The sequence below is a fragment of the Vombatus ursinus genome, unplaced genomic scaffold, assembly GCF_900497805.2.
Source record: "Vombatus ursinus unplaced genomic scaffold, bare-nosed wombat genome assembly UNPS02007503.1, whole genome shotgun sequence".
Taxonomy (NCBI): domain Eukaryota; kingdom Metazoa; phylum Chordata; class Mammalia; order Diprotodontia; family Vombatidae; genus Vombatus; species Vombatus ursinus.
Genome location: NW_020947281.1, coordinates 2679 through 11547, shown reverse-complemented (window position 1 = coordinate 11547; position 8869 = coordinate 2679). Strand labels below are relative to the sequence as shown.

At 45.0% G+C, this 8869-nt stretch overlaps 1 pseudogene; it reads left to right on the top strand.

Annotated features, from left to right (window-relative positions):
* The first annotated feature begins 3336 nt into the window (after positions 1 to 3336).
* Positions 3337 to 8531, top strand: LOC114033841 (annotated as a pseudogene).
* The last annotated feature ends 338 nt before the right edge of the window (positions 8532 to 8869 follow it).

Genomic DNA, 8869 nt, shown 5'->3' with positions numbered 1-8869 from the left:
TCCTCCTTTACCCCTATCCTCATCTTACCCTCAAAGAATCTCATACTGTAAATCTCGAATAGTAACTGTGAAGCTATCAGTGCTGGCCCTCTTTCCCCTACTGGACTCTCAGTTCCATTGAGGGCAAACACAAGGTCTTATGTAAACTCTGTATTTTTCCAACACCTAGCAGATGCACACAGAAGGTGTTTAATAAATGTACTGTATAAATGAACACATGTGAATAAACCAATCTTAGGTACATTGTAACATAAAAACAGGTCTCCCTCCACGCTTCCTGGGCTCCCCCATCTGCAACAGGAATTATTATAACTAGGTCACTATGACTGGAATGCATGGAAATGAAGAGCAACAAAGTTCGATACCAGATCCCCAGGCTAAATGGATACATTTAATGGGAAGTAGGGTGGGAGGAGGAAGAGAAGAGGGATATAGGAAAGAAGGTCACAGACACTATTCACTACAATTTCTAGGCAGGAATTTACAGGGTACCAGTGGGAGACTCAAGTCTTCAATTAATACAAAAAATATAAAGCCTTGCACCACTTCACACAGCTATTAAACCATAACATTCTGTCAGGCTGAGTAAAAAGAGCACTGATAGGACTGGGGAATCAGGAAACCTGGATTCCACCTGACTGTATGAGGCTGAACAGTCATTTCTCCTTTCTGGATCTCAGTCTCCCCATCTGTAAAATGAATGAGATGGTCTAGAACATTCCCATGGTCCCTTCCAGCCACACATTTCTCTAAGCAGTACATCTATGAACTGAGTCAAAAAGTATTTTCCCATGCTAGAACACATCTCTGGACCTCCCACTAACAAAGATAGCCAGGTTTGAAATCAAAGGCAAGCCCTTCCTCATTGAGATCTTAGGAAAACTCTTATCCAATCCCTCTTGACATGGGGGGGGGGGGGGAGAAGGGGAGAAGGGGGCACCCAGGCAGTGAGAGAGGATATGCTCGAAGGAAACAAAGCAAATTGGGTCAGAAAGGATCAGAATCTCTAGCCTGGGCCTGATTCCTCTCCTCCTCTCCCCACCCTTTTCCACCCTACCACTGGGCTGATACCAAAAATCCAACCACCCCACCCCCAAACACTGACTCTAAAGAACCCAAAATGGGCAAGTGGCTTGTTTTCTCAAATGTAATAAAAATCAAGCATTTTTTGAGTCTCACATACACAAAACCAATCCCCAAAAATCCATGAATCATATCACTAAGCTATGGGAACAAGAAAGGATGTTATTTTTCAGCATACTTCAGGATTCTCCCTTTGTCCAGACTCTGTCTATCAATTACACTTCCCGCTCCTCCTCTTTCCCCCACAAACGCATATTTTTTCTGTTACATTTTTTTCCATATTAGCCTTGAGATTTCATTACCTCCCCCAACAATGTCTGACATCTTTTCCATAATAGGATTGTAACCAGGCCATTAGAACTTGGGATGGGTGGGGGTGTTCTAGTATCACCATTTGCTCCCTATTTTTCCCCTTCCCCCAACCTTCCCCCCGCCCCAATCGGTGTTTACTAACAGCTGTGAATCCCACGGCCTGTACGGTTTATTTACACACAGACAGAACAACCTACTCAGTTTTTCATACTGATTTTTTAAAAAATTAAATAAGACATCTTATTAGGTAAACTTCCTACAGTGGCATAGATGCAGTTAATTACATTTAAGCCAGATTTCTCAGCACTTGCTTGGTTCTTTTTTTTTTTAATATTTGTAAAGACTTTGATTCTTATTTGCATTTTTTTCTTTTAATTTACTCTTTTCCTCTCTTAAAGGAAATCCCAAAGCCATTTTGCCAAAAACACAACACACTCATCACTGGCCCCACTTTTCCCCAAGCTCTGCCTTGGTGGGCTTTGCTTTCCCTCCCCTTCCACAAATTAAATTAAAGCAAATCAAATCCATGACCCCTTTATAAGCCTCTTCACATATCAAGTCCAAGGGCTTCTCCATCGCATAGGTTGAGCTTTAAAGATCCACGCCACAGGGACGGGGGCGGGGGGGGGGAGGGGGGGGGGGGGGGGGGGAGGAAGAGACACGATAAGAGTGTGGATAAAATAATGGAGAAGGCCCAAAGCTAGGCAGGATGGGAAAAATAAAAATAAATAAATAAAAGGCAAACGCTGACAGCCAGGGAGCCGAATCCATGAAAACCTTGCTTGCAAATTAGAGACTGAAAAGAAAGCCATCAGAAGGGAATGAACATGTGCAAGGGCAGCGGTTGAGATCACAGACTTGGGAAGGGAGGAGGGCCTTGACCTCCTCACCTCTGGTACAAAATTCAGCAAAAATCTAAAGACTCACCTGGTTTAAATCTTCATCATTGAGCAAATGAGATTCCCGGGGCTTGAAGCAATTCTGACACTTGCTTTTGTTGAAGATGTTGGCCTGAAATTTCCGGCAGGGGTTCTCCTTCGCGGACATTTTTCGGGTGTCCAGCCAATCTCTAGAGCTGTCCTCTTTACTTCAAGGAAAGAGAGGTGGAGAATGCCCCAGCAACCTGACCCTCGCCCTGACAGGTTCTCTTTCCTAGGAAAATCATCCAAGGAGCCCCGCGGTCAGGGGATGGGGACTCGAGAGGGAAGGAGAGGGAGACGGAGGTGGGGAGGGGCCCGACAGAGCCCGGCACGGTTTCCTCTCAGTTGGGTTGTGCAATAATATCCTCAGATCGGCTGCAGGCTTTGGCAATCCAAGGGCTGGGCGTCTCAAACCGGTCCCCGCTCACTTTGGGGGCATCCCAATTCCAGAAGAAGCGAGGAGGGGGGATGGGAACAAAGCTAGAGATAAAAAATGTGGGGTCGAGCTAGGCACTGGATCAGTCACCGAAGGAAACGTACAAACCCATATCCCTTGTCCCGGGAAAAGCGACCAGACCAACCTATACCACCACAAGCAGGGAGTTATTCCAGGGACGCGGTCGTAACGCCTCTCCCTCCACGACCCGGTGGAGGCAAGCCTTGGGGGTGGGGACAGTCCCCCGGATAAGGCACAAATGCAAGGCGGCTGCGGGCACTGGGCCCGTCCGTATTTCAGGGCCGGGGATTTTCCATGCAGAAGAATCCAGATGGGAAGCTGCCTGGAGGAGTAGGGTCCGAGGGCCCGCCAGCAGAGGCTGAACAGGACGGAGAAATACAACTCCCACCCTCCCCCCTCCCAAACCCCCCCCCCTTCCCAGCAAGGGCAACGCTGCAGGTGAAAAAACGCCGGTCCTGGGAGGTCCCCCCTCAATTAAGGAACAATCCCCAGCCGCGGCTTCCCAGGGCTACTCCGCTCGTACAGCCACAGCCTCCGCGGCCGCCTTCTCGTTTTAGCTGGCCCATGGACGCATCCTCTGAAGCTACAGCTCCTCACTCCGACTCGTCTGCGAGTCCAGGTTATCCGAGGGAAATCACTGCATGGTTCCTCGGGAAAGAGTCCTCCCCGCTGGCACCCTCCGCCGCTCCCCTTTGCACTCCCGGGCAGTTGCAAATGGTAGCCTAGCGTCTCGCGCGTTCCTGGGATCGAACGAGAGAGGGTGGGGGTGGGGGAGGGGTCACGGTTAGAAGAGGAGGGAGGGAGTTAGAAGGAGGGGGGGAGTTGGTAGGGGCCGAGGGGTAAGTAGAGCCTCGCCCCTTCTCCGATGGACAGCCCGACCTGACCAATGATGGTGGCCCTTGCTTGCTAACAAAGGAATCCTTTGACCAATGAGAACCAGGAGGGGGGGGGGGGGGAGGAAAGAAACCGAGTGAAGGCGTTCAAGAGGTAGGTAACTTTAAAAAAAAAAAGAGAGAGAGAAGAGAAGGTGGGGGTGCTGGGATGGTATATTAAGGCTTGGTGGACCGGTGAGTGAGTCCAGCCTTCTTTCTTGACAGCTGCTGGGAATGGGTCTGGGGCCAAGGATAGGAACAGGGCAAGGCAAAGGAAAGAAGACAAACTGTGTTCTTGAAATGAACGATTGCGATTTCCCCACCCCATTGCATACTCAATCAGGGTGGGTAGGTAAAAGGCATGGCATGTAATGAACATTGCATTAATCATTCAGCAAACATTCACCGAACCCTGCTCTGGGCTGGGAAAGGTCGAGTTGCAAAGGGGAACATAACGTCGTTGCTGCCCCCGGGAAGTTACTGGCAAGTATATGATAATGTAGAACCTGTTTCAGAAAAAAAAAAAAAACAGCATTCACAAATTGAGTCCTCCTCCTCCCCACCCCAAGTTCTTACTACTTTAACGGTCCCCACTCCTAAAACTAAAGCTGAGGAGCCCCCATTGGTACATGTGTATCAGCAGTTAGCCAGTTGATACAAAAAAGCAAAGGCATTTTCTGAAATAGCACAGCATGAACAGTAGTTTTAAAACAACATTCCCCTATAAAGCTGGAGTGTGCTGTCCTACAAATATACAAGAACTGACACTTTATGGACTAGACAAGTAGATATAGGCACGTAGTGGGGAACACTTGTGGACAAAGCAACTCAAAACTCTGATGCTGCAAGCTCCACATGTCCTTTCTCCTATTGTGGTGCCCTCATGCTGCTCCTTACTGGGTTCCCTGAATCTGCCCCTCTGCCATCTCAATTCCTGACTGCTGGGACTAATTTTACCTCATATCTCAGAAATGATTCTGCTCAGTCAGGTTTGGATCTTGCTTTTTAAAAGGTACCAGGGGAGGGGTAGTTAGGTGTCGTAGTGGATAAAGCACCAGGCCTGGAGTAAGGAGGACCTGAGTTCAAATAGGACCTTAGACACGTAACACTTACTAGCTGTGTGACCCTGGGCAAGTCACTTAACCCCATTGCCTAGACCAAAAAAAAAAAAAAGAAAGAAAGAAAAAAGTACCAGGGGAGAGGCTTATTCTCCAGTCAACTAATGACTAGCTGCCCTATAATTCTACCAAATTGTTGGAGGATTAAGACACCTAACTGCCCCTCTACAACTATTTCACTTCTTGACTACCAGAACTAATTTCCCCCAGAATCCCAGACATGATTCAACTCACTCCGGTTTGGCTCTTTTTAAAAGCTACCAGGGGAGTGGTCCCCTGCCTTTAACCTGAGGAAGACCTAGTGAACTTCAAAGGGTGCCAAGGATGTTGGATTTCCCTCTTTACCAACAATGTTCTTGCCTCATCTCCAAATTAGTTACATCTGCATTGAAAACCAGAGGCAGACTGGATGTAGATTCGTAGCACCACAAGGAGCCTAACTAAGAATCTATTTCATACACAAGAGGAATTTCTTGGGTACCCTATGAATAGAAGAAAAGGATTTCTAGTAACCAGGAGCTGTGAGTTAACCCTTTTACCACATGTGGTCTCTAAGCTTGAGCATTCTATCCCCTGAAATCTGTATGTACTTGTAGGACAGTGATTCATAGACTTTTGGAAAGATGTTTGTGTCAGCCTTTCTTATAATATCACCTTAGTAAATACTTTCTAGAATTTGGATGACTAAAATGATTCTCAATATTGTTTGGAGGAGAAGTACATTGGTGGAGGCTGGACAGTATTAAGATACCTTAACTATTCAGGGGTACCTCTAGAACCCTCAGGGAGAGATACAGCATTGCTCAAGGACCTGCAACTTGTTTGTGAGAATGGAGAGGAAATTAGGGTAAGAATTCCCTGAACTTGTATGAGCTACATGATGCTATAGAATTGGTATTGTATCTGTCAAGGAACTCAACCAAGTGCATTCCAAACACAGGATGGAGAGAAGATGAACATGACAGAATTACAGAGAACAGAAGGTATACATAAAAGACTGTAGTATATAGCCTGGGTTATCTACAAATTTGGGATTTAGACTATAGGCTAACTAGGAGGAAATTCCTGTCCAACCTAATACTTTATCTAGTCTCTCCCCAACTTGGCATGAGGTGAACTTCTGTTGATCTGTTATCTTGTGAATTCCTTGCACATCAAGGTCTTAGTAGAACCCTATCACCTGGACAGAGATCTAGACAACAAATTAGTATAATGCTGCCACTCCTTTCTCTCAAAAATTTTCTTTCCTCTTTTCCTCCCATCCCCTTTTCTTTCTTTCTCTCTTTCCTTCTTTCCTTTCTTCCTTCCTTCCTTTCTCTTTGTCTCTCTGTCTCTCTGTCTCTGTCTCTCTCTCTCTCTCTCTCCCTCCTTATTTCACCCACACTGCAAGTACAGAAGCCACTCCCAGGTCTGATCTCCCCTTTCTAATCAGCATAGGAGCTTTGACTTGCTCTGTTTCCAACCTAAGCCAGTTTACCTGTCCTTGGCCAGCCTAGCAGCTCCCTGATCTTGGGCTCACTATTTTGGTGCCAGATTTAGAGCAGACACTGGCTTGGCACACTGCATCTCAGAACTCCTAAACTCAAGCAATCCAATAGCCTCAGACTCCCCAGCAGCAGAGATTATAAGAGTGGGCCATCACACCCAGCTATCAGAGCTCCATGGACACAGCTAATTAGAAAGTCTTTTAACACATATTAGTTATACATCTCTATAATGGAAACTATTCCCTTCTCCAAATTCTAGGAGTTGTATTTGGTTTTTTTTTAATGCATTTGGAATAAAGGATATTCACCCCTTTACTACCACCACTCTTGCTTTTTCCTTTTTTCATTTAATGGTAACCTTGCTGGAAGTTATAGCTCTGGGTGGAAAAATAATCTAATCTCAAGTCAAAAAGGAAATCCCAGAAAGAAAGGTGGTCTGGGAGTGTGCAAAGCCAGGATAATGGCCCAACCTAGAGCCTTTCATTGAATTATATATGATACAGTAAAGTGAAAGGCAATGCCAGTCATAACAAGGATTTATTATAAATGGTGTGTATTTAATGATCCTTATCCCTGTTTTTCAACAAGGTAAATCCACATAGGTTCCATTTTTTTAAATGACAGTCTTCCTCTGGATCTTTTTATATATCATAGATACCAGTGCATATATAATTGAAGCCAACATTCTTTCATTGTTCCTCTCTCCCGATAGATGGCTGAAACATCTTAAATCTGGCCTTATATACATAATAGGTGTGTGACCCTTGGCACGACACCTAACTTATTTCTGCCTCAATTTCCTCAACTGTAAAATGAGAAGAAGAATGGCACCTACCTCACAGAATTTTGTAAGGATCAATTGAGATAACATTTGAAAATTGCTTAGCATAGTACCTGGCATATAATAGGAGCTTATTAAATGCTTGTTTTCTACTTCTAATATTCTTTTGTAGAAATGTTATATTGATGCACTTTGTTTTTCACACCACAGCCATTTCCCAATTACTCTTCATAGTACCAGCCTCATTAAAATAAAATGAAAAGTTAGGCAAAATCATTTGATATTGTAGTGTAACCATCAAAGGGTCTAGCATTTCATACCCACAATCAGTGAGTGACCCTTCTACCAAAAGAGAGACTCAGATCCCTGAAGAGAGAGGAAGACTCTAAGAAGAGCTGGCATGTAGAGGAGATGGCACCTTAATCATGTTCCCAACCCCAGTTTACTACACTGGAGACTTTGGAAACTCTACCACCACCATCCTGGGTGAGATCTGAGATTCTCTCCTTTGGTTGAATTGAGTTATCTCACTGCCAATGGGAAACTTCATTCATTCTGTATCATCTGGTATATTCTTACATGTATACTTTTTCTTATTTCTGCTTGCTATCTGTTCGGATAATTGGTTTTATTCAAGATTCTCTATGTATCATTCATGTGGAACAGTTATTTGGGAAAGGAAGTCAAGCCTTGTATATATCTTGGGACATTCCTTTACTGATAAGGGCTAACGATCAAGAGCACTGCTTAAACTTAAAAATTACTTCCCCTAGACCAAAGGTGGGCAACCTTTGCCCTCAAGGTCACATGTGGCCCTCTAAGTCCTCAAGTACAGCCCTTTGACTGAATCCTAACTTCATAGAACAAATCCCCTTAATAAAAGGATTTGTTGAGAGACTGAGGCAGGCAGAGTATTGCATTGCGTTGCTCCCTAAGTCTGGCTTCCCTGAGAGTGGAGACTCCTCCATTTACATCCTCACTGTGACTGAGAGCGACTGGAACACGGTGACAGTGCTACACAAGAAGGGTCCCCCGTGGCTCAGGCCAAGTCCAAGCAGGCCATCTTAACAGCTCAGAGAAGATGAGAAGATGTGGAGACTTCTAAGAAATGGGCTGCTAGCCAAAACAAACAGCACTCCATCACAAAGAACCAGAGCCAAGCTGGACCCAGAGACTGAGGAACTTCACCATGACAGGGTCACTAGAAGTGGGCAAAGTGATCCAACAGGGCTGGCAGAGCCAGGGGCTGACACAGAAGGATCTGGCCACAAAAATCAACGAAAAGCCCCAAGTTATTGCTGACTATGAGTGTGAACGGGCCATTCCTAATAATCAGGTCTTAGGCGAGATCGAAAGAGTCATTGGTCTCAAGCTTCATGGGAAGGACATTGGGGACTAAAGGGGAAGTGAACATAAAGCCTCGAAATCAGTTCATTCAGACTGATCTCTTCTGGTGGGTTCTCCTTCACCACCAGAACCAATGTGTCTCTTCACATTGCCAAGCTGAACACAGTGGTATCAGACTTGTTGGGGGGAGGAACCTTCCAAATCTATACCGGCTATAACAAAAACAAAAAACAAAACCTTGCAAATTAAATGATTCTCCTGACATTTTTTTCCCCTTCCTTTTCTGAAGATTGAGGAGCTGAAACTAATAATCCTCTTAATTTAGTCAGAAAATGTTTATCTTTCTAGAAGCAATTATAACTTTTTGAGGCATTGGGGCATATGTTGAAATGGGATCAATTTAAATTAATGTGTTTTAAGGGGAGGGTTAGCGTGGAGGGAGGTATATCTGTTTGGCATCCAGGGATCTTGCTCCCTGTTTTGTAAAAAGTG